Source organism: Stenella coeruleoalba, assembly GCF_951394435.1.
Source record: "Stenella coeruleoalba genome assembly, chromosome: 3".
Lineage (NCBI taxonomy): Eukaryota > Metazoa > Chordata > Mammalia > Artiodactyla > Delphinidae > Stenella > Stenella coeruleoalba.
This window is the reverse complement of record NC_137148.1, coordinates 19589702-19616235: the sequence shown is the minus strand read 5'-3', so window position 1 is coordinate 19616235 and position 26534 is coordinate 19589702.

Sequence of the window (26534 nt, the reverse complement as noted above, 5' to 3'; positions counted from 1 at the left end):
TCAAATATATTTCATATTACTCACTTACTTACAGTTGGGAACTGCCTCCTTTTCTCAGGAGCCAAAATGCTTGCTAACTTTAAATTTCATCATCCTCCCTAGCAGAAAGGAAAACATAGGTGTATAAAGGCACTGTTACAAGCTTCTTAGTGGAATGGCAATAGGTCAAACAAGAATGAGTTCTAGCTCTCTGAAACTAGTGGAAGACTCATTTGGTCCTATGTTTGAAGAGGTTTGTTGTAATCATAGGTAGGTGTGACTCTAATTGTCTTCGTATTTAGAGCACTGATATGAAGCAAAAGATTAGCCCCATTTTTTATTCCAAGATTCTTGATAAACTGGCTATAAAATATTTTTATTTCATGATAAATATGTGTTTTATGTTGAAAGTATTGACTTGGAGATGGTTGTCTAGAACTGAGTCCATTAGTTGTGGGATAGAATACTAGGTTCCAGTCTATTTTTTCTGAACTCCGTGGGACTTTAAAATTTTATAAAAGTATAAATACTTTAATATCATAAATTAAATTACTGTCTACAATTCTGCCAATTTGTCTCAAAATTAAACAATTTTAGTATATCTACCATGCCATTACTGTCCTGTCATGCACAATTTTATATCATATAATACAACAATAAAACAAAAATGTGTTCGGATTAAGATTTTAAACACCATTAGAATCCTCATTCTTTAGGACAAGATGAATGTTCAGCAGCACGCTTGTTTCCTTCTTGAGAGAGTGGAGTTGTGTTACTGCTCTTCATTTTAAGTGACAGGCACTTTATAGGATATAACACCATTTTGAGAACGCTGTTGTCATTTTACTCTGCACATTCGGGTTGCCTAACTGCTCACTTTAATGATGCAGTATTTCCTTTGTAAAATTGTCTTTTATGCTAGATGGACTGGTCATTAATTTCACTGTAAAGACATAATTTGCACATTTTAATGTATTTTTCAACTAACCTATTTGCGTGAGCATAACAGCTGGTAGCTCCTGAAAGAAGGCAAGATAGTAAAAACCCTACCTGGGTTCCATAATTTCTTTGATTTCTCTCCCTTATCACATAAAATCCAGCTTTAAAGTTTTATTTCGTTGTTATGCCAGTATTGTAGTTATTTTGTATACAAATACATCCATGGCATATGAAGGTTACATTGGTGAAGCAATTACACCAGATTGCACAATAATTTGTTAACGCTCTATTACTTTTGCATGCAAATAGCTAAAATGAAGAGCCTGAAATTCAGTCATTTTAGCTGTACATCTCCAATTTAATTTATTCTTTTAAAAGTTTGCTCATCTACATTTTTACTACAAATATTTCTAATTTTATTTGTCTATCTCAGTTTCAATTCAGTATTCCTGAACACACTGGTTCATGAGTGTGCGATAAAAGACATTGTTTTTTGTTTCCCAGCAAGCCCAAAAGGTTGAAAATACCCTTGTGTTTTCTGCAAATCCTACACATGCCTGTATTTAAATGAAATTGTCAATATATACTGGAGCAAAAATTTAAAAATAGCAAATGCATGATAAAGATCTAATAAAAATAAGTTAACCAAATGTAATATCTACCAAAGAAAGTATATTCTGGGGAAAATTAATTTGAATTTAAGATTCAAGGAGTTTACTATAAGAGTACCATCCATTTTTCTCATGTGTATTTCCTTTACAAGCAAAGTGAATGGGGAGCAGGTTATTTACTTAACACTGTTTGGAAACAATTGCTTCTCATTATAAGTTCAATATTTATTTAGATGCCTTTCAACACATTGGAAAAACATATAACCAAAATAGTCCCCATCAAGTCAAGGGGAAAAGAACATACCTATATTTTCCTCAGAGAAATGCTTACCAGCAAATTCAAGGATGCACATTTATCAGCAGTTTAATCATGCTGAGTACTTAGTTTCTTAACTCACTGGATCATATCAAATTGCATTGCCAAGGAACATTTCTGAGCACAAAGTTGTAATACTAAAGAAACGGTGACTCTTTCTTAAGGATCAAGAAAAAGATATTTTAGTTATTAGGAAAGAACTTATATGATTATTCCTTTTAAGTAAAGCCCTTGGTAATGTAAATGTATTCATGAGAAGTAGAAAGGCGGAGTTTGAAATTTAGTGATGAAACATAATCATCATACCCTTTGTTGCCCTTGGCTCTTGGCTTTCTGCACCCACCTGATAAAATAATAAGTAGGACATTTATTTTTAAGTAAGTATCCTATTTATTATTTTATTGCGGTTTCCCTAAGCTATGGATGACTGGAAGCCGACTGATGTTGCTAAGAAGTATCTCGACATTGCATGAAACAGAGTTCTAGTTAAATCATGGAGGCCCAAGCAGACATTGACTCTACCACCAGCACAAAGTGGGAAACACAGCATTCATGACCACAATAAAGTATATATTTATCTAGAAATAATATCAGTCATGGCAGGTGGTACAGAGATACAAAGTGCTTAGGTAGAGAAGGGAACCCATGTTGTCCTCATAGCACAGTGAAAACACACAGAAGTAGATGTCCAGAATATGGAACAAAAGAAATGTGGTTTGGAAACACATAAAAACTTGTTTACTTATGCTCTCTCTAACTTATCACCAGCTTCTTGCCAGCCTCTTTGTAAAATGTAGTTTATTACAAGAACCCATGATTCACAATTTTTTACCTATTTAGAGAAAATGTATTTTTAAGTTTTTTTTTCCTTTTTTCAAAAATTCCGAGGTACTCTCATTAATTCATCCAGTTAAGAAGACAGATTTTGCACACCCCAGTCCTGCACGCTTTTGGCCTCATATCCATAACAACTACCAAAAAGAAATAATGTAAAAGTAAATGAGCTGCTAGTACACAACCTATCTAATGGTGGATATGAGACAGGTGGCAAAAGCAGGCTCCTTCTTGCCTCAGCTGAGCAGTTTTGAAATGACACCAGCTCTGGAATTTCCCCCTGGATGAATGTTTATAGCAAATAGGAATTGGACACTGTAAGAGAAGAAATAGGTAGCTATGCATGCTGACTGTATTAACCGGGCAGAGATGAAACTCAGGGACCTGCTTCTGGCTACAGTTAAGGCTTTTCTCTTCAGTCTCTTCAGATGCCTAGATTCCCAAAAGAACGTTTAATCTATGCATCTTTTTTGCTATTTTAAGGCATCATTTCCCTTCTAAAAACATCCTTAAATGCCACCATACTGTTACAGACCATTTAGTGAAAGCCTCTCAGCTTTCACCAACTTGTTCAAAGTTCTTCCAGCTTCCACTCACTCTCTAGTTCTAATGCCAGTCTTACATGTGGAGTTTTTCTTACAGCAGCATGATACTCTCATTCCTAAAATCTGTCTTAGTTATCACTGCATAAAAAATTACCCCAACATTTGGAAGCTTAGCAAATAAATACTGATTCCTCCCAGTTTCTATGAATCAGAAATTCAGGAGTGGCTTAGCAGGATGGTTCTGACTTAGGGTCTCACAAAGTTGCAGCCAAGATGTCAACCAGGGCTGCAGATGTCTGAAGGCTCGGCTGCAGCGGAAGAAACTGCTTCTAAGATGATTCACACACATCACGATTGGCTGGAGGCCACAGTTCTTTGTTGGCTGTTTGTAGGAGGACTCACTTTCTCACCTCATGGGACTGCCCATTGGGCTGCTTGAGTGTCCTCATGATATAGCCGCTGACTTTTTCCAGGGAGAGTTGTCTGAGAGACAGAGAGAATGAGAGAGCGAGCTAGAAAATACTCTTTATGGCTTGGCCTCAGCAGTGATATGCCATCACTTCTGTGCTCTGTTGGTCACACAGACTGACCCAGATACAATATGTGAGGAGACTACACAAGGCATGAAGACCGAGAGGTGGGAATTATACAGGGCCATCTTGCAGGTTTGCTGCCAAAAGCTCCTTAATGTTTTATCCCCTAGGAAAAAGTGTGGACCTTTATGGATTCTTGCTTTTTCTCTAATGCTTTCTTTTTTATTGAACTATAGTTGATTTACAATGTTGTGTTATTTTCAGGTGTACAGCAAAGTGATTCAGTTATACATACATATATATCTATTTTTTTCAGATTCTTTTCCCTTATACATTATTACAAAATATTGAGTATAGTTCCCTGTGCTATACAGTAGGTCCTTGTTGGTTATCTGTTTTATATATAGCAGTGTGTATCTGTTAATCAAATGTATGATACTGCATACTTTGTTTAGTTAGTTAATATATTACTATAAGATTCTTCTTCCTTTCCCTTGTTAAATGTCATTAAGTCTCCAATTCCTAATTATTTCCTGTAGATCAAAAAATAATTCTTGGAGAGGAAGGGGTTTTCTTAAGATATAATCATATAAATAAAAGTCTGGACTTATTGCATTTCAGAACTGGTTGGTTACTCAGCTACCAGCTGGCTGTACCCACATTTTCCTTACTGAAGTGTAATCCTTAGAAAATGTGAAAATTTTTTGTGTTGTTGTTGTTTAGATTCTTGGTCTTACTTCCTTCCATATTATAGCTAGTCATGTTCTCCCTTTCTCAGAACTATCTCTAGAATCTATTACTCATTGCCTCTCCTTACTGCTGTAGTCAAACAACATCATTTACCACCTAGACTATGCCAATAGCCTCCTATCTAATCTCCCATATATACACGTTATTCTCCTTCCTGTGGTCAGGTTATTTTTGATGTTGTTTTGTTTTCTTTTAACATGTTATATAACATTGCTTCTCTGATCATTATCCCACAGGCTTTCCTTATGATGATTTTTGATGGCTTAACTGTCCATACATGATTCCCCTCCACACACACACACACACACACACACACACACACACACCATGTTACCATTCTTTTTTCATGGAGCATTTTCTACTTCATCATTTTGCTCCAGCTATCCCAGCCTTTATGTTATTTCTCTACACCCTCAAAGCACTCCTGATTTGGGGTTCTCTAGCTACTACCCCTGCCTGGACTCATTTCCACCAGAATGTGTCATTCCATCCTATATTTATGTCTTTGTCCAACATGACATTAACGGAGGGGCCTCCCCTAACCATGCTATCTTAAATAGCACTGAATCTTATCATCATCTCTACCTACCCAGAATTATTTTTCTTCCTAATCCATTTGGCTACCAGACATATTGTATACTTATTTTCTGATTAAATTACTTCGGCTCCTTAATAGAAGCTATGCTCTGTAAAAGCAGGGACAATTGTGGACTTTCTATTCTCAGCAGCAGGAATAGTGCCTATAATGCCCTAGTCTCTGCTTGGCATCCAATGAAGCGCTCCATCATTATTATCCAATGTCAGTGATAGTTTTCATTCAAGTTGAAAATAAAGTGAAGGGAAAGTCTGAAGTCAGGGTGTACTTTTCTGATCCATACATGTTACTCCTCATCCCAGTTATTTAAAAGGTAAATAAAACAAAATACATGAAAAGAACAGAGAACAATCTGCTATTAGGAATGGGTTTCTATTTAAATATGTGTTATACTGTGTAACACCATTTGTAGTTTTGCATCTGCAATACATTTTATTTATTAAGGCTCTAAAACGAACCGTAAATAGTTAGATTTTCTTTTGACATCTTTATTGGAGTATAATTGCTTTACAATTGTGTGTTAGTTTCTGCTTTATAACAAAGTGAATCAGCTATACATATACATATATCCCCATATCCCTTCCCTCTTGCGGCTCCCTCCCACCCTCCCTATCCCACCCCTCTAGTTGGTCACAAACCACTGAGCTGATCTCCCTGTGCTATGCGGCTGCTTCCCACTAGCTATCTATTTTACATTTGGTAGTGTATATATGTCCATGCCACTCTCTCACTTCATCCCAGCTTACCCTTCCCTCTTCTCGTGTCCCCAAGTCCATTCTCTATGCCTGCGTCTGTATTCCTGTCCCGCCCCTAGGCTCTTCAGAATCTTTTTTTGAATTCAGATTCCATATATATGTGTTATCATATGGTATTGTTTTTCTCTTTCTGATTACTTCACTCTGTATAACAGACTCTAGATCCATCTACCTCACTGCAAATAACTGAATTTCATTTCCTTTTATGACTAATATTGCATTGTATATATGTGCCACATCTTCTTTATCCATTCATCTGTCGATGGACACTTAGGTTGCTTCCATGTCCTGGCTATTGTAAATAGTGCTGAAGTGAACATTGTGGCACATGACTCTTTTTAAATTATGGTTTTCTCAGGGTATATGCCCAGTAGTGGGATTGCTGGGTCGTATGGTAGTTCTATTTTTAGTTTTTTAAGGAACCTCCATACTGTTCTCCATAGTGGCTGTATCAATTTACATTGCCACCAACAGTGCAAGAGGGTTCCCTTTTCTCCACACCCTCTCCAGCATTTATTGTTTGTAGATTTTTTGATGATGGCCATTCTGACAGGTGTGAGGTGATACCTCATTGTACTTTTGATTTGCATTTCCCTAATGAATAGTGATGTTGAGCATCCATTCATGTGTTTGCTGGCAATCTGTATATCTTCTTTGGAGACATGTCTACTTATCTTAGATCTTCTGCACATTTTTAGATTGGGTTGTTTGTTTTTTTAATATTGACCTTCATGGCCTGCTTGTGAATTTTGAAGATTAATCCTTTGCCATTTGCTTCATTTGCAAATATTTTCTCCCATTTTGAGGGTTGTCTTTTCATCTCGTTTATGGTTTCCTTTGCGGTGCAAAAGCTTTTAAGGTTCATTAGGTCCCATTTGTTTATTTTTGTTTTTCTTTCCATTTCCCTAGGAGGTGGGTCAAAAAGGATCTTGCTGTGATTTATGTCCTGGCATGTTCTGCCTATGTTTTCCTCTAAGAGTTGGATAGTGTCTGGCCTTACATTTAGGTCTTTAATCCATTTTGAGTTTATTTTTGTGTATGGTGTTAGGGAGTGTTCTAATTTCATCCATGTAGCTGTCCAGTTTTCCCAGCAGGACTTATTGAAGAGGCTGTCTTTTCTCCATTGTATATTCTTGCCTCCTTTATCAAAAATATGGTGAACATATGAGCATGGGTTTATCTCTGGGTGTTCTATCCTGTTCCATTGATCTCTATTTCTGTTTTTGTGCCAGTACCGTACTGTCTTGATTACTGTAGCTTTGTAGTATAGTCTGAAGTCAGGCACACTAATTCTTCCTGCTCTGTTTTTCTTTCTCAAGATTGCTTTGGGTATTCGGGGTCTTTTGTGTTTCCATACAAATTGTGAATTTTTTTGTTCTAGTTCTGTGAAAAATGCCATTGGTAGTTTGATAGGGATTGCATTGAATCTGTGGATTCCTTTGGGTAGTATAGTCATTTTCACAATGTTGATTCTTCTTATCCAAGAACATGGTTTATCTCTCCATCTGTTTGTATCATGTTCAAATTCTTTCATCAGTGTCTAATAGTTTTCTGCATACAGGTCTTTTGTCTCCTTAGGTAGGTTTATACTTAGGTATTTTATTCTTTTTGTTTCAATGGTAAATTGGAGTGTTTCCTTAATTTCTCTTTCATATTTTTCATCATTAGTGTATAGGAATGCAAAAAATTTCTGTGCATTAATTTTGTATCCTTCTACTATACCAAATTCATTGGTTAGCTCTAGTATTTTCTGGTAGTATCTTTAGGATTCTCTCTGTATAGTATCATGTCATCTGCAAACAGTGACAGCTTTACTTCTTCTTTTCCGATTTGGATTCCTTTTATTTATTTTTCTTCTCTGACTGCTGTGGCTAAAACTTCCAAAACTATGGTAAATAATAGTGGTGAGAGTGGGCAACCTTGTCTTTTTCCTGATGTTAGAGGAAATTGTTTCAGTTTTTCACCATTGAGAACAATGTTGGCTGTGGGTTTGTCATATGTGGCCTTTATTTTGTTGAGGCTAGGTCCCTCTATGCCTACTTTCTGGAGGGTTTTTATCGTAAATATGTGTGGAATTATTTCACAAGCTTTTCTGCATCTGTTGAGGTTATCATATAATTTTTCTCCTTCAATATGTTAATATGGTATATCACATTGATTGATTTGATCATGGTGTATGATCCTTTTAATGTGCTGTTGGATTCTGTTTCCTAGTATTTTGTTGAGGATTTTTGCATCTATGTTCATCAGTGATATTGGCCTGTAGTTTTCTTTCTTTGTGACATCCTTGTCTGATTTTGGTATCAGGGTGATGGTGGCCTCGTGGAATGACTTTGGGAGTGTTCCTCCCTTTGCTATATTTTGGAAGACTTTGAAAAGGATAGGTGTTAGCTCTTCTCTAAATATTTGATAGGATTCACCTGTGAAGCCATCTGGTCCTGGGCTTTTGTTTGTAGGAAGATTTTTAACTACAGTCTCAATTTCAGTGCTTGTGATTGGTCTGCTTTTATTTTTTATTGCTTCCTGTTTCAGTCTCAGAAGGTTGTGCTTTTCTAAGAATTTGTCTGTTTCTTCCAGGTTGTCCATTTTATTGGCATATAGTTGCTTCTAATAATCTCTCAAGATCATTTGTATTTCTGCAGTGTCAGTGTTACTTCTCCTTTTTCATTTCTAATTCTACTCTTTTGAGTCTTCTCTCCCTTTTTTTTGATGAGTCTGGCTAATGGTTTATCAGTTATGTTTACCTTCTCAAAGAACCAACTTTTAGTTTTATTGATCTTTGCTATTGTTTTCTTCATTTCTTTTTCATTTATTTCTGATCTGATCTATATGATTTCTTTCCTTCTGCTAACTTAGGGGATTTTTTGTTCTTCATTCTCTAATTGCTTTAGGTGTAAAGTTAGGTTGTTTATTTGAGATGTTTCTTGTTTCTTGAGGTAGGTTTGTATTGCTATAAATTTCCCTCTTAGGACTGCTTTTGCTGCATCCCATAGGTTTTAGGTCATCGTGTTTTCATTGTCATTTATTTCTAGGCATTTTTTGATTTCCTCTCTAATTTCTTCAGTGACCTCTTCTTTATTTAGTAGCATATTATTTTGCCTCCATGTGTTTGTATTTTTTATAGATATTTTCTTGTAATTGATATGTAGTCTCATAGCATTGTGGTCAAAAAGATACTTGATACAATTTCAAATTTCTTAAATTAACCAAGGCTTGATTTGTGACCCAAGATATGATCTATCCTGGAGAATGTTCCATAAGCACTTGAGAAGAAAGTGTATTCTGTTGTTTTTGGATGGAATGTCTTATAAATATCAATTAAGTCCATCTTGTTTAATGTATCATTTAAAGCTGGTGTTTGCTTATTTATTTTTAATTTGGATGATATGTCCATTGGTGAAAGTGGGGTGTTAAAGTCCTCTGCTATGATTGTGTTGCTGTTGATTTCCCCTTTTATGTCTGTTAGCATTTGCCTTATGTATTGATGTGCTCCTGTGTTAGGTGCATAAATATTTACAATTGTTATATCTTTGTCTTGGATTAATCACTTGATCATTATGTAGTGTCCTTCTTTGTCTCATATAATAGTCTTTATTTTAAAGTCTCTTTTGTCTGATATTAGAATTGCTACTCCAGCTTTCTTTTGGTTTCCATTTGCATGGAATATCTTTTTCCATTGCCTCACTTTCAGTTTGTATGTGTCTCTAGGCCTGATCTGGGTCTCTTGTAGACAGCATATATATGGGTCTTGTTTTTGTATCCATTTAGCCATTCTATGTCTTTTGGTTGGAGCATTTAATCCATTTACATTTAAGGTAGTTATCGATATGTATGTTCCTGTTACCATTTTCCTAATTGTTATATATTTGTTATTGTAGGTGTTTTCCTTCTGTTGTGTGTCCTGCCTAGAGAATGTCCTTTAGCATTTGTTGTAAAGCTGGTTTGGTCGTGCTGAATTCTCATACCTTTTGCTTGTCTGTAAAGGTTTTAATTTCTCCATTGAATCTAAATGAGATCCTTGCTGGGTAGAGTAATCTTGGTTCTAGTTTCTTCCTTTTCATGACTTTCAATATGTCCTGCCACTCCCTTCTGGCTTGCAGAGTTTCTGCTGAAATATCAGCTCTTATCCTTATGGGGATTCCTTTGTATGTTATTTGTTGTTTATCCGTTGATGCTTTCAATATTTTTTTCTTTGTATTTAATTTTTGATAGTTTGAATAATATGTGTCTTGGCACATTTCTCCTTGTTTTCATCCTGTATGGGACTCTCTTCACTTCCTGTACTTGATTGACTCTTTCCTTTCCTATATTAGGGAAGTTTTCAACTATGATCTCTTCAAATGTTTTCTCAGTCCTTTTCTTTTTCTCTTCTTCTTCTGGGGCCCCTATAATTCGAATGTTGGTGAATTTAATGTTGTTCCAGAGGTCTCTGAGACTGTCCTCAATTCTTTTCATTCTTCTTTATTCTGCTCTGTGGTAGCTATTTCCACTATTTTATCTTCCAGGTCTCTTATCTGTTCTTCTGCCTCAGTTATTCTGCTATTGATTCCTTCTAGAGATTTCTAATTTCATTTATTGTGTTGTTCATTATTTTTTGTTTGCTCTTTAGTTCTTCTAGATCCTTGTTAAACATTTCTTATATTTTCTCCATTCTATTTCCAAGATTTTGTATCATCTTTACTATCATTACTCTGAAATCTTTTCCAATTTCCTCTTCATTTGTTTAGTCTGGTGGGTTTTTACCTTGTTCCTTCATCTGCTGTGTTTCTCTGTCTTTTCGTTTTGCTTAACTTACTGTGTTTGTGGTCTCCTTTTCACAGGCTGATTGCTCGTAGTTTCCGTTGTTTTTGGTGTCTGACCCTAGTGGGTAAGTTTGGTTCAGTGGTTTGTGTAGGCTTCCTGGTGAAGGGACTGGTGCTTTTTTTCTAGTGGATGAGGCTGGATCTTGTCTTTCTGGTGGGCAAAACCACATCTGGTGCTGTGTTTTGGGGTGCCTGTGACCTTATTATGATTTTAGGCAGACTCTTTGCTAATGGGTGGGGTTGTATTCCTGTCTTTCTACTTGTTTACATACGGTGTCCAGCACTGTAGCTTGCTGGTCATTGAGTGGAGCGGGGGTCTTAGATTTGAGATGGAGATCTCTTGGAGGGCTTTCACCATTTGATATTACGTGGAGCTGGGAGGTGTCTCATGGACCAATGTCCTGAATTTAGCTCTCCCACCTCAGAGGCACAGGCCTGACACCTGCCTGGAGTATGAGGACCCTGTCAACCACATGGCTCAGAAGAAAAGGGAGAAAAAAGAAAAAAAGAAAGAGAAAATAAAATAGTTATTAAAATTAAAAAATTATTAAGAATTAAAAAGTAATTAAAAATAAAAGAAAGAAAGAAGAGAGCAACCAAACCAAAAAACAAATCCACCAATGATCACAAGCACTAAAAACTATACAAAACAAAAATCAAAAAACAGACAGACAGAATGTTAGGACAAATAGTAAAACAAAGCTATACAGACAAAATCACAGAAAGAAGCACACCTTCACAAAAAGAGAAAAAGGAAAAATAATATATATATTTAAAAAAAAGGAAGAAAGCAACCAAATCAATAAACAAACCTACCAATAATAATAAACTGTAAATACTAAACTAAGATAAACATAACACCATAAATAAATTAGATGCAGAAAGCAAACTCCAAGTCTACAGTTGCTCCCAAAGTCCACTGCTTAACCTTTGAGATGATTCGTTGTCTATTCAGGTATTCCAGAGATGCAGGGTACATTAATTTGATTGTGGAGATTCAATCCGCGGCTACTGAGGCTGCTGGGAGAGATTTCCCTTTCTCTTCTTTGTTCTCACAGCTCCTGGGGCTCAGCTTTGGATCTGGCCCCGCCTCTGTGTGTAGGTCACCTGAGGGCATCTGTTCTTCACTCAGACAGGATGGGGTTAAAGGAGCAGCTGATTCGGGGGCTCTGGCTCACTCAGGTGGTGGGGGGAGGTAAGGGTACGGAATGCGGGGCGAGCCTGCGGTGGCAGAGGCCAAGAAGACATTGCAACAGCCTGAGGTGTGCCGTTTGTTCTGCTGGGGAAGTTATCCCTGGATCATGGGACCCTGGCAGTGGCGGGCTGAATAGGCTCCCAGGAGAGGAGGTGTGACCAGTGGATAGTGACTGGTGCTTGCACAGAGGCTTCTTGGTGGCTGCAACAGCAGCCTTAGCATTTCATGCCTATGTCTGGTGTCCATGCTGGTAGCCGCGGCTCGTGCCCACCTCTGAAGCTCATTTAGGCGGTGTTCTGAATCCCCTCTCCTAGAGCACCCTGAAACAATTGTCTCTTGCCCCTTAGGCAGGTCCAGACATTTTCCTGGACTCCCTCCTGGCTAGTTGTGGTGCATTAGCCCCCTTCAGGCTGCGTTCACACAGCCAACCCCAGTCTTTCCCCAGGCATCTGACCTCGGAAGCCGGAGCCTCAGCTCCCAGCCCCGCCCGCCCCGGTGGGTGAGCAGACAAGCCTCTCGGGCTGGTGAGTGCTGGTCGGCACCAATCCTCTGTGTGGGAATCTCTCCGCTTTGCCCTCTGCACCCCTGTTGCTGTGCTTTCCTCTGTGGCTCTGAAGCTTCCCCCCTGCCCACTCCCCGTCTCCAGCAGTGAAGGGGTTTCCTAGTGTGTGGAAACTTTTCTTCCTTCACAGCTACCTCCCAGAGGTGCATGTCCCATCCCTATTCTTTTGTCTGTATTTTTCTTTTTCTCTTTTGCACTGCCCAGGTATGTGGGGAGTTTCTTGCCTTTTGGGAAGTCTGAGGTCCTCTGCCAGCGTTCAGTAAGTGTTCTGTAGGAGTTCTTCCACATGTAGATGTATTCCTGATGTGTTTGTGGGGAGGAAGGTGATCTACACATCTTACTCCTCTGCCATCTTGAAGGTCTCTGTTTGTAGATTTTTTGATGATGGCCATTCTGAGCGGTGTGAGATGATACCTCATTGTACTTTTGACTTGCGTTTCTCTATTGATTAATGATGTTGAGCATCCTTTCATGTGTTTGTTGGCAAGCTGTATATTTCTTTGGAGAAATGTCTATTTAGATCTTCAGCCCATTTTTGGATTGGATTGTTTGTTTTCTGGATATAGAGCTGCATGAGCTGCTTGTAAAGTTTGGAGATTAATCCCTTCTCAGTTGCTTCATTTGCAAATATTTTCTCCCATTTTGAGGGTTGTCTTTTCATCTCATTTATGGTTTCCTTTGCTGTGCAAAAGCTTTTAAGTTTCATTAGGTCCCATTTGTTTATTTTTGTTTTTCTTTCCATTTCTCTAAGAGGTGGGTCAAAAAGGATCTTTCTGTGATTTGTGTCATAGAGTGTTCTGCCTATGTTTTCCTCTAAGAGCTTTATAGTGTCTGGCCTTACATTTAGGTCTTTAATCCATTTTGAGTTTATTTTTGTGTATGGTGTTAGGGAGTGTTCTAATTTCACTCTTTTACATGTAGCTATCCAGTTCTCCCAGCACCACTTATTTAAGAGGCTGTCTTTTCTCCATTTTATATTCTTGCCTCCCTTATCAAAAATAAGGTGACCAGGGCTTCTCTGGTGGCACAGTTGTTGAGAGTCCGCCTGCCGATGCAGGGGACACGGGTTTGTGCCCCGGTCCTGGAAGATCCCATATGCCACGGAGTGGCTGGGTCCATGAGCCAGGGCTGCTGATCCTTCACATCCGGAGCCTGTGCTCCACAACGGGAGAGGCCACAACAGTGAGAACGATGTTGGCTCTGGGTTTGTCATATATATGGCCTTTATTATGTTGAGGTAAGTTCCCTCTATGCCTAGTTTCTGGGGAGGTTTTATCATAAATGCATGTTGAATTTTGCCAAAAGCTTTTTCTGCATCTATTGAGATGATCATATGGTTTTTCTCCTTCAATTTGTTAATATGGTTTATCACATTGGTTGATTTGTATATGTTGATGCATCCTTGCATTAGAAATGAGTCAGATATAATATTAAATTTCACAAAGAATCTTTTGTCCAAGTGTTTGTCTCTGACAAATTCTATTATATCTCCCCTTTTTTCTTAAGTTGGACTTTTTTGTGGTTGAATATTTTTTAACTTAATTTTGCATTTATGTCACTTTCCCATGTAATATTTGGTTCCTATAACTACAAAATCTGGTAACCATGTAACATCCTGCTCTAGGCTGAAATAGACAAGAGAGTTCTGAGAACTACCAGCTGTAATTTTATATCTTTCTACTTTAACTTTTGATTTATGTTTAATGTGCTTCTAAATATTCAACGGGTTCTTCTCTCTAGAGTGCTGTTTGATCAGCTAAACATTTAGATTCAGTCAAATCCTCATGACAATGGCCTACCTAGACAGGCATCCCTATTATCTCCAGTTAAATATTTAACCATTAAAGCAATCTTCATTTCTCAACATTTATTATGTGTGAGTCTTTGTTTTCATGGGTTCTACCCTCATAGAACATGCTTGCATTGAAGGTAAGACTGAGTCAGAATCATCTCAATCAAAAATGCACATGGCACATGAAAAACTCTGAGTAAATATTTGATGTCAGTGTATTCAATGGGTTAATGAGGAATAGCTCTTGACTTTAATTGGTTCACTGGCCAGCAGGAGATATAAACATATGCAATAATTTCATTTAAATATTTATGTAATATTTATGGAAAAATATAAAAATCTTCTAATAGCAATGTCTGCCAGATCCCTAGCACTCATCAGAGATTATGTCTCATTTTCAAGAACAGATTGTAGTTAGTAGCCAAGAAAATACATAATATAGATAATAAAATATGAAATATAGCATTTATTTTCAAGCAACTATGAATAGATAACCTCTCAAGGCTTTTTTAACTCAATAAATAACTCATTTATTAAATGACATTATCCAGCACTTAACAGGTACTGACTGATACGATATATATATGGAAAAAATCAGTGATCATTTAAGCCTGATTGTATTTCCTTGGTTACCAATAAGTTGGAATATGTATTGGGAGAAAGTGTCATAGTACACGCAAGATGCTAGATTAACATAGTAATCATGGCAATAATAATAACAATAACGTGAGCCTGAGATTTTCAAGTTTCTGCAAAGATATTGAATTGACAGCCTGCAGTCTCCCTCAAGTAAGATCAACTCTTAAACACAGAGCATCCAGGATTCTGGGAAACAACTACAAAAACTGTTAGAAAACAGTGCTGGGAACTTGTGTGCTTTGCTGACCAGGGAGGTGGTTGATTTTAGCTGGAGCAGAAGGCAGCAAGAAGAATTCTTAGAAGTCAAATTAGAATAAAAGAAACCATCTCCCTGGGAAAGTTAATGTCTACTCCCTGATTGCATAAGTCAGAAGCATCAGCAAAATCTCTTATTCCAGATAAGTAACTCAGAAATCTTGGTCTGTTCAAGAGTTGCAGAAAATAGTTGAGTCATCGACTGACTATCCTCCAGTATTAAACCCCATGCACTTTCCCTTTCCAATCCAAAAGAATAATTTGGAAGCTTACTGCCCAAACCTGCTTCTCCTGGGGAAATGAAAGAAATGGTCTGACTTTGTGGAGTATTTGCTGGAATTTTAGCAAACAAAACTGAGTTAATGTTTATTCATCTGTCACACAGTCATGTATTAAAATAAGACATCTGAGGAGGGAAACTAATTTAAAATGAACTTACAAAAAAGACAGCAAGAATAACAAAAAGTAAAAGGGAAAAACCTTGATTGCAAATGTCACTAGATGTAGAAATGTTAGAACAGAGGGGTTAATAATGAAATAAAGAAAATACATTACAAATGTGATACAAGAAAAGGAAATACTTTTACAAATAGACTTATTTAGATATGAAAATACAACCGTTGAATTTTTATAAAGGTAACACAAATAGTAAAACATACATCTGAAGAATAAATTATGAGTTGTGTTATGGGATGAATTGTGCCCCACCCTCACAAATTCATACATTGAAGGCCTAACCCCTGGTACCTCAGAATACGACTGCATTTGGAGATTGAGCCTTTAAAGAGGTGATTAAGTTAAAATGAGGCCTTTCAGTGAGACATAATCCAATCTGACTGGCGTCACTATCAGAAGAGGAAATTTAGTCACACAAAGAGACGCGAGGTGTGCACCCACAGAGGAAAGACCATGAGGGGATATTGAGAGAAAGCAGCCATCTGCAAGCCAAGGACAAACAAACAAAACTTGGGGGCACTTTGATCTTGACTTCTAATCTCCAGAACTATGAGAAATAAATTTCTGTTGATTAAGCTCCCCTGTCTGTGGTATTTGTTATGGCAGCCCCAGCAAACTGTTACAGGTTGGAAGAACAAATGTTAGTACTTTAAAGGGCATGCACAAAAGGATCAATAAATTTAAAAAGTAAACAAATAAATATCATGTTAAGTAGAATAGGCACAGAAAGATCAATAACTGAGTAAAAAATAATCAAACTTAAAGAAAAATTATAGTGAAGTGGAGGACCCATAGAATTCCAAAATTGGGAAAGAAGAGAAAGTTCTGACCAAGAAGTATTTTATTGAAATATAAGACTATCAAAGACAATGAGAAAATTCTAAAAGCTACCAAGAGAAGCTCTCATGACTTAGAAGCGAGAATATCAACATCATTATGCACATCAGTAAAAACTGAAGACAAAGCAATGCATATATGTTTTTTAAGAATTGTGTATGCTGAGGAGAAAAATAAGGTTGAGAGACTGTATCTAGCACATATTTTGGCTTCTTATATATTTTCATAATTCAAATATTTTTGCATTGGTACAATAAAGACTTCAAAAGCAGAAGTTGAATATATGAAATCTTGGTTAATATATGAGAGGTCAGTGGAAAATAAATAGACCTTTTTAACTAATGATGCTGGAGAAATTGGTTATACACTTTCAAAAAATAAGAATAGATTTTTAAAATTCACCCCTTCTCACATACACAAATCAAAGATTAAAATGCATTTGTCAACATAAAACTCTTCAATTGCCAAAGAGAAATTTCATCACCCAGTTTTAAATGTGTTCCTTTAAAAAAAAACACAAAAAAATTATAATAATACATTTGATCACGTTAACACTTTATAAAAACATGCCCTGAAAAGACAAGTCCCAGAATGAGTGAAAACAAGTGTAAATTGGCATATATCTACATTGGAATTGATTTTGTCTTGTTTATTCAAGTTGAATATATGTAAGGCTGAATCATATAAACTTTTAAATGTTGTAGGTTAATAAATGGTCAAATATTGTCAGTTTCCCAAGTTTTAAACATATGTGTTTTATGGTATGAAGTTTTCTTCCCCAGGTACTTGCCATTGAAGAATCTTTATATGTGTGTACCCACTAGAATCCATGCACAAAATTTTTAAATAGTATTCTTTTTAAATAAAAAGCTAGTAATAACGCAGGTATGCATCAAAAATATAATAGAAAAATGCACTGTGATGCATTCATTCAATGAAAGATATAAATCAAGAAACTAGGTGAACTACAATTTCCTATAATGAATGAATTGCAAAAACATGGTATTTAATGAAAAAAAGTATATCCACTGGAGAATATAAACATATGACTCCACTGGGGACAAAACTAGACAAAATAGACAAACTTAAGCAACACATTTTTACAGGTTTGTAAATTTGTGGTAAGAATATAAAGATATGCAAGAGAATTGTTAACATGAAAGTGATTTTCTGTAGGGAACAGGGTATAGCCAGGGATATAAACTAAGAAGAATTTTCAAAGGACTTACAGTGGTTCTATTTTAAGCTGAGCGCTAGGAAAATAATGCACTCTCTTTTGTGTATATCACATTTTTAAAAAATTTAAATAAACATGGTTAGCAAGAATTGTTTGTTATTTCAGGGAGAAGAAACAGTGCTTTTGGAAGCCATGGATTTTATAATGAAATGAAGCAAGTCCACTGAGAAGGGATTAAATCATATAAAACCTTCTGGACAAAAATACAGAACTTACAGAAGTTAGATTTTATCCTAATCATAGAGGAGAGCAAGAAGCCAATTTAGAATTTTCTTTTGTTTGTTTTTAAAATTTTTTTTAGATGTCACTCTGGCTGCTGTGTGGAAAAAGACTTTTTTTTTTTTTTTTTTTTTTTTTTTTGCCAGAGTAAATAGTGGAGAAGGAAAGACCAATTTGGAAACTCTTACAGTAATCCATATGACAGATGTTGGCTTAGACTCATGTGGTTGTCACAGAGCTGGAGAGAGATAGACAGCTTTGAGATATATGTAGGAGTTATAATTCACAGGACTTTATGATGAATTGGATTTAGTGGTTTAATAGAGGTTAGTGTTAAATGATGTTTCTATGTCTTCAGATTGAGTGGCTGGAGGAAGGATAATTTATTAATGTAGAGAACATAATAGGAAGAATTGAATTGTGGATAGGATGAGATCAGTGTTTCGTTTTGGACATGTTATTTTGGGCATATTATGTCATGTATGGTTACTGGTATGTTGTGTTCTGTGAACCAGCTAAATGGAAAAGTTAAGTAATCAGTTTGAAATATGTATCTGGATAGCAGAAGAGAAAGTATAGCCTATAACAGTGAACCATCAACAAGAAGGGGTGTGTGAAATACTGGGAATGAATAAGACCACCTAGAGAGATGATATAGAAGCAAGAAAGAGGCCAAAGTCTGAGACCCTAATACTTAGGTAAGAGGTAGTAGAGGAGTTCTAAATTCCTCTAAAGAGAATGAGAAGGAATGACCTAAGACATAAAAGAAAAAATAGGAACTCAAAGTATCTGATACTTCTCCTGGCTTCTCTGGAAGCCAGGAGAAAAGTTTTTTGTTTTTTTTTTAAAGCAAAATCTTCTCTGACAAATGCTATAGTAAAGTTGAGGAAGTTGGTGACTAATAAGTATCTATTAAATTTAGCAAACTAAGATTACATGATATAAGGAAATTTTCAACTTAGTGATGCAGTCATTGTGGAGAGTACTAAAGAATGAAAGATAATGAGGGAGAGTTGATGGTGTGTGAAGTTAGCCCTAGAAGACCTTTGGGTACTGAAACCCAGCTGGAAATCTTGGCAACTTCTTATCCAGATGTAAAATAGAAACTTAGGTTTTCTTTTCATTCTTGAATAGTTTTTCTCCTAAATCCAAACTTTTCAGGATAACATGGAGACAAGAATCGTTAAAATTGATAAAAGTTTCCTCTGATTTATTTAGGTAGCTTATCTCCTTAAATAAAAGAATCCCTCAAATATCCTCTTCCTCTTCATGTTTCTCTCCAAGATGGCAAGTGAAAATAAGGTTTCAGGAATTCTCTGGTGGTCCAGTGGTTAGGACTCTGTGCTTTCACTGCTGAGGATGTGGGTTCAATCACTGGTTGGGGAACTAAGATCCCACAAGCCACATGATGTGGCCAAAAAATTTCTTTTAATTAAAAAAAAAAGAAAGAAAATAAGGGCTTGTGTGACAGTGGGGTAGTGGAGATGGTTGCACGTTCTTCTGGTTGTGGAAAAAGGAACACTGGATCACATGTGAGCATCATTTTTCTATCCTCTGGGTCCATCTTGATGATGTCACATGACAGCCTAAATTCTCGACACTGTTAGCATTTCTATCTGAAGTCTGCAGCTGGGAACTCACAATTGAACTCTGATCAATGAAGTATGAGACAAGGGTGTCAGCTATGGATGACAGAATTGGGCCAAACGTAGTAAAATTTGTGGATGCTGGATAATTAATAAAATAATTATGGAAATTAGAGGTTAATTAATTTTCTGCCAACACTTGATTCATGGTTTGAAAAGCCAAACAAAACTCAAGGTTTATCCATACAAGCCCATCGTTTGGTCAGTTTCTCTGTCAATAGGGACAGATGCCACTACATTTTCTCATGTGATGATAATGATTACTGAGTCTCATTGCACACAAATGTAATATGCTTATCTTTTACATATTAATTCATTCATCCTTCTATGCATTTACTAAAAGATTTTGGATTTCTAATATTGCTGAGCTCCATACTAACAGTTTATGTTTGAGAAATGAATGACAGTATCCCTCTTCTAAAAAAAGTAACTGTAAGAACAAAACCCAAAGATCCTACATAAAAATTGAATTGAATGGTAATTAAGAGAACGATTTTGTTTTTATTTTACACTTTGCTAATAGAATAAACAAAAAATGCTCTGGAAATAACTAACACTATGTGTCACTACCTGACACTTTCTGATACTACCTGATAATTTAATGGCTTAGGAATTTGAAGCATTATGGATTGATGTGTATTTAATCAATCTGTTCATTTACCCTCCACCTGGAAAGTTAATAGTACTTAGTCAGTCACAGGAAGTCACTGCTAAACCAACTGATAGACAAAGATCCACATAGACACACACACATACTGCTTCCCAAAGCTTGGCATCTGTTAAAAACTCATTTGGAATAAGTAATTTCACCTTGGAGGGGCTCATAATCTCCAATTCTAAGAAGCAGTTTCTGCCTAGTTAGCCAAATATATGGAGGAAAAAAGTACTACAGGAGGATGAAGCACTACTTCTAATGTTTTAGCATATCTAATCCTACCTTATTAAACAAGATCCGTCAATCCTTTATTAGATTCCTACTGCTGCCGTAACTAAGTACCACGAGCTGAATGGCTCAAAGCAGCAGAAAGTTATTGTTCCACAGTTCTGGAGGCAAAAAGTACAAAATCAAGGTATCAGCAGGCATGCTTCCTCTAAACTCTGTAGGGGAGAATGCTTCTTTGCTACTTCCTAGTTGATGGTGGTTCCCAGGCAATCTTTGGCACTCCTTGACTTGTTAGCTATAGAACTTCAACCTGAGTGTCTATTGTCACATGACATTTCCCCTGTCATCCCATGTGTTTTCCTCTTTCTATAAGGGCACCAGTCATATTGGGTAAGGGCCCACCCTAATGACCACACTTTAACTTGATTACTTCTGTGAAGACCCTATTTTCAAATAAGGTAACATTTCGAGGTGTTAAGGATTAGAATGTCAACATATCTTTTTGAGTAACGCAATTCAGCCCATAACAATGCTTCTCTCCATTGACGTGAAAGAAAATGAGGGGAGTGATTGAGAGGCTAAAGATGGGAATAGATCTGTTATCTCTTCCTGATGGACAGACTTATAGCTGGAGAGAAAAGTCCTGTACTCACTGGTAATTTCTCTTCCTCTCATTATTCATTGAAGACTGAAAGACATGAAACATATATAGCGAGAGGCATATATGTGTATAAAGGTAAACATATATTATAGGTATATATATAAGGTATATATTATTATATATTACATATAATATAATGTATAATATACAGGTATACCTCAAAAATAATGTGAGTTCAGTTCCAGACCATTGTAATGAAGTATCTCAATAAAGCAATCCCACCAATTATTTTATTTCCCATTTCATATAAAAATTACGTTTACACTATACTGTAGTCTATTAAGTGTGCAGTAGCATTATGTCTAAAAAAAACAAAGTACACACTTTAATTAAAATTTACTTTATCACTAAAAGAACGCTAAGCATCCCTGCGCTTTCAGAGTCATAGTAGTAACATCAAAAAACACTGATCACAGGTCACCATAGTAAATATAATAAAAGTGAAAAAGTTTGAAATATTGTGAGAATTACCGAAATGTGATACATAGGCATGAAATGAGCAAATGCTGTTGGAAAAATGGCACCAATAGACTTGCTTGATGCAGAGTTGCCACAAAACTTCAATTTGTGAAAACACAATATCTATGAAGCACAATAAAGTAAAGCATAACAAAACAAGGTATGCCTATATAATGAATAATATAATATACTTTAAATTATTATTATGTAGAAGTTATATGATAGATTTATACAAAATATACATATGTATATATAATATATAAAAGTTATATGAGGTATATTTAAAAGTTATATAAAGGTATATATAATGCAATATGTGTGTATATATCATATATATGTGCATATATACTATATGAAAGGAGGCAGTGTTTGAGTCAAACAATGTTTCTAGATATAGAGACTTTTCAAACCTGGAAGTCACTTTTCTATTTTTCCACTTGGAAATTATCTCTGTCTTACCACATCATTAACCATGGAACCAACACTTCAATTGAAAGAGAATCATTTTTAAAATAAAACATATGGTATCTTTACCTCCCTAGGTCTGGGGAAAATGGCCATGGTCAGTGCCTTGGGGACTTAGCTACAAAACCTTATTACTTTTTGTCTCTGATCAAAGGAGGGAGCCATCAATTCTTCTAAAATTGTTTCTGTCAATAGCTGGCTTTAAGGATGTTTATTAATCTAGAGGTTTGTAGTTATCAAATAAGATTACTTGCAGAGATACAGTAGCTAGGAAATCATTAGAATATGTAACTAAGTTAACTGGCCTTAAAAATTACTTTTCTTAATACTTGAATTATTTAATTTACAGAAGAAATTGGCCTTTAGCTGCAGGGTGTCATGTCAGCTTCCATGACATTTTCTCCACCTGTATTTGAAAATAACCAGCAAAATGTGAAACTTTTTTTAAAAGATTTCAGTGAGTAAGTTTAAAACATCCTGTGATAAAAGTTTATGCAAGTCGTGTAGTATATTAACTTATTGTAATAAAATGTGAAATATATTTCAGAGATAGTACCATTAAAAATTATAGTTATATTTATCTTTGAATGCAATGCAAATGAGAGAAAGTAGTCCCGGTTTTTTTTAGTTGAAAATATATGTGAAACCTCTAAAATTCCTAGTTTGATTTTCTTGGACCAGAGAAGCTCCTTATACTCTGACACAAGGGAGGACATATTAAAAAGATCCTTTCTTGGATCTTTTTCCAAACTTGTTTGCTGGCTTCTGGAAAAGTGAAAACATGAAACACTTTGTATGATACCATTCTATTTGCTTCTTTAATAATGTAAAACATACAGTATTTATAGCTAGAAATTCTATTTGTGCTTATCAAGCCAACTCTCCAATTTTAAGATGAGTCAACTGAAAAAGATTTTTACTTTTTTTTTCTCTAATGGATTGTAAAATGCATAAACCAAAGGATACATTTTAGATGTTTGATAGAATGATTGTTGAACTAGAAATTAAGTATAATAAAAAATACATTATACAGTAAACTATGAGAGTTTTACTTTTTCATTACACTGTGAGATCCCCAAAGGACATTCTTATTCACTTCTAATTTCTAGACTCACTGCAGTATCATTTTTGAGATTTCTTCCATTGTTTATGAAGTGATTGATTAAACTATAAGAAGACCTTCCAGACCTTCTATAAGCACAAGTTCATACATAAATTAGGTAAAATCATTTTGCAATCATTTCAGATTTGAAGTGTGACAATAGTAGTAAGAGAGTCCGCATTTACCCCATACGTGCTTTTCCCTATTATTAACATCTTACGTTAACATGGTACACTTGTCACGATTAATGAACAACTACAGATATTGTATTATTAACTGAAGTCTGTGCTTTATTCAGGTTTCCCACCTAATGTTTCTTTTTCTTCCAGTATCCTATCCAGGATACCATATTACATTTGGTCTTTATTAGGCTCCTCTTAGCTGTCACAGTTTCTCAGGCTTTCCTTGTTTTTTATAATGTTGATACTTTTGAGGAGTACTGTATTAGTCTACTAAGGCCGTCATAACAAAATACCATATATTAGATGGTTTAAATAACAGAAAGTTATTTTCTCACAGTTTCAGAAGCTGAAAGTCTGAGGTCAGGGTGCCAGCATGTTCAGATCCTGATGAGGGCTTGTAGACAGCTGCCTTTTCACTGTGTCCTCACATGCTGGGGGAGAGAATATCTTCCTCTTCTTCTAAGGCCACCATCCTATGAGACCAGGGCCCCACCCTTATGACCTCATTTACCTTAGTTACCTCTCAAAAACCCTATCTCCAGAAAAAAATCACATTTGAGGTTAGGGCTTCAAAATATGAATTTTGGCAGGACACAATTCAGTCTATAGCAAGTAATGATAAGTTATTCTGTATAATGTCTCTCAATTGGAATTTATTTGGTGTTTTCCTCATTATTAGATTGAGGTATGTGTTTTGGGACAAAGAACACAAGGTGAAGGGCTGCTCTTGTTACATTTGTCAGTGGTACCTGCTATGGACATGACTTACCAATGTTGATAGTACCTTGTCACCTGGCTGAGGTAGTGTTTGTCAAATTTCTTCACTGTAAACTTACTCATTTTTTACCATTTCTACACTCCCCTCTTTGAAAGGAAATCATTATGAGTAGCCCATACTTAAGGTGTGGGGAGTTATGTTCCATCTCCTTAAGGGAAAGTATCCACAAAAATTATTTGTAATTCTGTGTGGAAGTTTAGTCAGTTCTTCTCTATTTATTCAATCATTTACTTATCTCAGTATGGATTCATAGATATTTATTTTATAACTTGGATTATAATTCAATATCACTTTATCATAAATTGTTGCTCAAATTATTACAGTTTTAGCTCCAGTGTCTCTTGACAGATCCCTGTAGTGTATGTGTGTGTGTGTGTGTGTGTGTGTGTGTGTGTGTGTGTGTGTGTGCACTTGAGCATTTTCTTATTTTCTGGCACTACAGGATGCTCTAGGCTCATTCTGTATTTTCATTGCCCTAGTACTAGAACCTACCATTTCCCCAAGGAGACCTGATTCCTTTTATTAAAGAATGATATTAAAAATCAAGATCTGGATATGAGTTGAGTCTCTTAAATTTTAATGTGAACTTTACAAATTAGAAATGTTAGCTCAGTTGATCGTATTGTGTGTTGAAAGAATTTTTAAAACTCATTTGGTTTAAATAACTACTTTGTCAAATTTTAACAGTTTATTAAAAATTATTTCCTTCTCAGTTTACTTCAAACTGATATTTGCTCTACATATGAAAAAAGCTATCAGAACAGAATATGCATATCTTTGAAAACACGTAGTTTGAAAGCCTACCATTTGATATGAAGCTTATCAGAAGCTTTCAGTTTCAGTTTCAAAATACAAAGACTTGGAAGCTGTCACTCCTATTCTTACAATAAGAAAAAGCTGGACGGCAGGGAGAGGACTGGCGGCGTGAACACAGCCTTGAAGGGGTTAGTGCACCACAGCTAGCTGGGAGGGAGTCCAGGAAAATGTCTGGACCTGCCGAAGAAGCAAGAGACTTTTTCTTCCCTCTTTGTTTCCTGGTGCGCGAGGAGAGGGGATTAAGAGCGAGGGGATTAAGAGCACTGCTTAAAGGAGCTCCACAGACGGGCGCGAGCCGAGGCTAAAAGGGCGGACTCCAGAGATGGGCATGGGACGCTATGGCAAGGCCGCTGCTGCAGCCACCAAAAAGCCTGTGTGCAAGCCCAGGTCACTATCCACACCTCCCCTTCAGGGAGCCTGTGCAGCCCGCCACTGCCAGGGTCCCGGGATCCAGGAAAACTTCCCCAGGAGAACGCACGGCACGCCTCAGGCTGGTGCAACGTCATGTCAGCCTTTGCCGCCTCAAGCTCGCCCCGCACTCCGTACCCCTCCCTCCCCCCGGCCTGAGTGAGCTGGAGCCCCAGAATCAGTGGCTTCTTTAACCCCGTCCTGTCTGAGTGAAGAACAGATGCCCTCTGGCGACCTAACGCAGAGGCGGGGCCAAATCAAAAGCTGAACCCCGGGAGCTGTGCGAACAAAGAAGAGAAAGGGAAATCTCTCCCAGCAGCCTCAGGAGCAGCGGATTAAATCTCCGCAATCAACTTGATGTACCCCGCATCTGTGGAATACCTGAATAGACAACGAATCATCCCAAATTGAGGAAGTGGACTTTGACAGCAAGATTTATTATTTTTTCCCCTTTTCCCCTTTTTGTGAGAGTGTATGTGTATGCTTCTGTGTCAGATTTTCTCTGTATAGCTTTGCTTTCACCATTTGTCCTAGGGTTCTACCCATCCTTTTTTCTTTTTAAATTTTTTCTTAATAATTATTCTTTTATTTTAATAACTTTATTTTACCTTACTTTATTTTATTTTATCCTGTTTCTTGCTTTCCTTCTTTCTTTCTTTCTTTCTTCCTTTTTTTCATTCATTCATTCTTTCTTTCTTTCTACCTTTTCTCCCTTTTATTCTGAGTTGTGTGGATGAAAGGCTCTTGGTGCTACAGCCAGAAGTCAGTGCAGTGTCTCTGAGGTGGAAGAGCCAACTTCAGGACACTGGTCCACAAGAGACCTCCCAGCTCCATGTAATATCAAACGGCAAAAATCTCCCAGAGATCTCCATCTCAACACCAACACCCAGCTTCACGCAATGACCAGCAAGCTACACTGCTGGACACCCTATGCCAAACAACTAGCAAGACAGGAACACAACACCACCCATTAGCAGAGAGGCTGCCTAAAATCATAATAAGTCCCCAGACACCCCAAAACACACCACCAGACATGGACCTGCCCAAGAGAAAGACAACATCCAGCCTCATCCACCAGAACACAGGCACTCGTCCCCTCCACCAGGAAGCCTACACAACCCACTGAACCAACTTTAGCCACTGGGGACAGACACCAAAAACAACGGGAACCACGAACCTGCAGCCTGCGAAAAGGAGACCCCAAACACAGTAAGATAAGCAAAATGAGAAGACAGAAAAACACACAGCAGATGAAGGAGGAAGATAAAAACCCACCAGACCTA